Raw genomic sequence first — 4,651 nt, 5'->3', positions numbered from 1 at the left:
TTGAGTAGATTTTACTAGTCTCATTTATTTATATGTTATATATCTTAGTTATGTAAACTAGTTCTATAACGCGTGCAATGCACGAGTATGTTCTATATTGAGCATTTTTAATTATTGTTGTTGACGGTATATCCATGTTATTTCCCGGTAAATTAACGACGTTGTCGTATTTTTTTTGTTTATATAAGTATTTTTTGACTTTTTTGGGGTGTGGTTGGTGCATAACATGTTTTTCAACATTTAACATTAAGCTGAAACAATAGAGGCCTATAATGGTAATCCTAACTTGTGCAAGTTACGAGCATTTGCAAAATGTGAATAAATAATTTTTTAAAATAACTAATGTATTTAAATGTTAGAAGTGCGATAAGTGAAGTACTTAATTGCTGATATTGACGAAATTATGTGTTATTAGATTAATGATTCCATAGTTGCACGAGCATGTTCTAGATAGAGTGTTTTTAATTAAAGTTGTTAACGGTATATTCGTGTTGTTCCTCATAAATTAATGATGTTAACTTATTTTTTATTTTTATTTTTTGCTAAATAATGATGTTAACTTATTTGTTTGTATATGAATATTTTTTGCCTTTTTTGGGGTGTAATTATAGGGTGCATAAATGTTTTTCGACATTTAACATTAAGATGAAATAATAGAGATCTGTAATGGTATTCTTGACTTGTGTTGGACATGTGTAAAATGAGAATAAATAATTTTTTTACATAATTAATATATTTAAATGCTAAAAGTGCGATAAATGAAATAATTAAATGTTGATCTTGACGGAATTATGTGTTATTAGACTAATGATCCCTAACTCTCGAAGTATGTGTTATAAAATTCATGATCCTCGAATTTTTTCAACTGTTTTTTTTATACATGTATGGAAGTTTGATGTTTGTTATTTATAAATACTAGCTTAAAACCCGTGCACGGATCGCACAGTTTTTTTTAATATCATATAAATTTTTTTAAAAATTTTGTATTCAATTCTTAATTTTGTTCATTTAAAACTTTAAATGATATGACTTTATAATAATTATATTAGTAGACGTGTATGTTCATAACTTTTTAGAACATTTAAACTTGTTTAAAGTGATAGCACCGGTAAGGTGGAAAATGCTATTATAACGAAATTATTATTTTATTGAGGGTAAAAATATAATATCTACATTATGTTGAGATCTTTAAAAAAATTATTTTATTATGATGATTATTTAATCGATTAACTCTAATTATATAAAAGATATTTGAAAAAGACAATATTATTAATTGAACGGTATAGTTTTATTGATAATTCTATGTATATTTTTTTTAAAAAAATAATATTTATGTTTTAATTAAAATTTGATTTTTTAGTTCACATCAATAGGATACGAATTATACTTAGTTTAATATTAATTTAATTTATCTCGGATCAGTGGTTTATCCCGAATTATATTTAGTTTAATATTAATTATACGAATTAATTTGATTTTATTTTAGTTTTGTGTTAGTCCGAATCAATTGTATAATGTACTTTTTTTATCCTGGATAAATAAAATATATTTTTTTGTTTATTCAAGCTCATTAGTATAATTTTTTAGGGGGATTGATAGTATTATTATTTTATCTTAGCTCAATTCGCATGATATATCAACTAAATCTTAATAATTATATTTAGTTTTCTTAAATTTAATTTAACCCGAAGTAATAAATTAGAATAATATAGAACTTGATATGAATTAAAATATAAATTATAATGATATATATTTCGATATAAAATAGTATTTAAATTGGTAAACCAATAGAGAAAATTGACTTTAATATCAATTAAAATTAGAATTGATCGAACCAATAATTAGAATTATAATAATTAAGTAAGGGTAATTAAGTAATTTCAGCAAGTACCGACAGACCGACTACCAAACTTTTAATATTTCGTCTATTATAATATAGTATAGATGGTTAAAGATTTGTAACGTTATATAACATATATCTTTAAAATTTTCAATATAAATCTTTGTTTACGTGCAGTTTTAATCATTTTATGAAAACTATATTTTTTATAATAGTTACCCATATTGTTATAATCAAGAATAAATTCTATTATCCATGTTTAAGTCTTCATATACTAATCTTATTTTTTTCCCTTAAAATGTATTTAATCTATCTATATATAAGTATTAATTGTTAATATTAAATAATGAAGTAGTATTAAATACACGTAATAATGAGATAGAGTCTTAATATCTACATATTAAATTAGATTTAATTAATATATGCATACTAAATTAGGATAATTATTAACATACAATTATGAGGGACAATTTAGTAATTTTAATATGAATAAATTGTCTCACGAACCCCCCACTTACTCTATTATATATATAATAGATGTCTAATCATTGGCCAATCAAATTACTCAAATAACATGCATTTATAAATATTCAAAAATTATAATTATCTAATAAGTAAATTGTAATTATTTATATATTGTAATCATAGTAGTACTGATAATAATTTCATATCTAATTTTACTCAACAAAGCTTCAATCATTGATGCTAAAAATAATTCATATATCATAAAGACTAACTACTCATATTCAAATACTTTTTTTTCAATAATTCGAAGAGAAATTTATACTAATATCATTATTGAAATTGTTTTCAAGTTGCTTTCGTATATGATTCTAATATTTCTTTTATAATAACTTGATAACATTGTATATTGTTTTTCTAAAATTACAGATTTTTCAACTCGTTAATTTTTTTTAATATTAATTGAACTCGTGGCGAAAAAGAAAAACATATTAGTTGAACTTATCAATCCTTTTAAATTATCGACTAATATTATTATTTTTCTTTAGATAACATAACATGGATTAAATCAAATGCTACAATACATTATAGTTTTAACTTCTTTTCTAATAATACAAAATATTAAAGTAATTCCAAATAGTTTTACGATATTTTCCAGCATTAAATATTATTTTCGTAAAATTATTATTGCTCGTCTTAAATATTTTTTTTCGAAAGATTGGATTTTATAATATAAATATATATGAGTTAAATTCTATTAAATCCTTGTTTTTTGTTGAGTACGTGAGTCCACATATGTTCTGCAATTAAATAGTACTTAAAATATTGTAAAACTTATTATAATGTGAACCATGTTCTACAAACATCACTATTTTAACGAAGTCTGCAAATCTAATATATTTGACAAGTTGAACATTACAGAACATATGATTCAATAGAACATAATTATTTTGTAGAATATACATCTTTATGTTGTAGAACACGTACATGTTCAACTTGTTTAACATTAATGATATAACACCATAATACACGTTCATATCCTCGAGTTTATTATTTTAGTTTTTAAATTAATAAAAAAATTAAACATGAACCATTAGATTGGATTTTAGTACTAGGATTTTGGACTCGTGTACTCTAAGAAAGAAAAAGAGACTTCATGGATATGATTACTTATAAAAATATATCAAATTTAACAATTTAAGATTCAAGATCTTTTTCACAAATATCTGAATACAAATATATTTTTAATTAAATTATGCAGTAAATAATCTATATTTGATGAAGAAACATCAAATGTCTTATCATTTTCAAATAACATGTTAATGAAAAATCTATTTTTTACTATTTAGTTGTGTAATTTAATTTTTTTTCTAAAGATAATGAAAAAAATAGGACATTGGAGTCAACTTTTTATAAATTCACCATCGTTAAATAATTTCATAAACATAATTCTTTTTAATGGTAAAACGTTAAAAAATAAATGGATTTAGTAGACGTTGTAATTTTAACGGATCTCGTGCCATCTGATGTCAAATTCCGAATATATTTAAATATTGGGTCAAGTCCTAAAAACAATAATGTACAACCGGTCAGTAAATAATTTTGAAACATATTATCAATTCAATTGATCGTATAAGACCTCAAAAAATTAATTTTTATTAATATGAGATTTTACAAAATAATTTAAATTTACTAAACCTAGAAAGTAGCGATGTATTTCCGACCCGTCGGGTCATGTAGTCAAATTTTGAGTATTTTTTGAAAATGGGTTAAGTAATTTTTATACATATTATCAATTGACTTGATCCAATAAAAAAACTCAAAAATATTAATTTTTATTGTCATAAGATATTAAAAAAAATTCTCTTATTGGTAAGATTTTTTTGTCCGACTCGTAATTTAATTTAAATCTAGATAGTGACGTTATATTTTCGACAGGTTCATTTAGTCATAATGGGTGAGGTTCTGATTTCGAATTCGAAATAAACTGAAATACACTGATTATTTATGACACTAACATATCTAAATATGTGATATACATATATATTCTTTATATATAAGTGCATCTATTTTCAACAATTTAAAAAAAAATAATTATATGTACAATTCATTTATTTTTTTAAAAATTATATATTAAAATTGTACGAGACATACTTTTTAAACTAAAAGTTATTTAATAAATAAGGTAGTGATCTGTTTATATATTATGCTTAACTTTATATCTTAAATTCAATTCTTTAAAATTAATTCTACAAATATTCCAATAATTATGTTTTTTAAACAAAATCAGTAATAATGTTTAAAGTTAAATAAATTATCATTTGTTATGACACTCACATATTATGTGTA

This window comes from Apium graveolens, chromosome 9 (genome assembly GCF_009905375.1).
Source record: "Apium graveolens cultivar Ventura chromosome 9, ASM990537v1, whole genome shotgun sequence".
Taxonomy (NCBI): domain Eukaryota; kingdom Viridiplantae; phylum Streptophyta; class Magnoliopsida; order Apiales; family Apiaceae; genus Apium; species Apium graveolens.
This window is presented reverse-complemented; position numbering follows the sequence as displayed.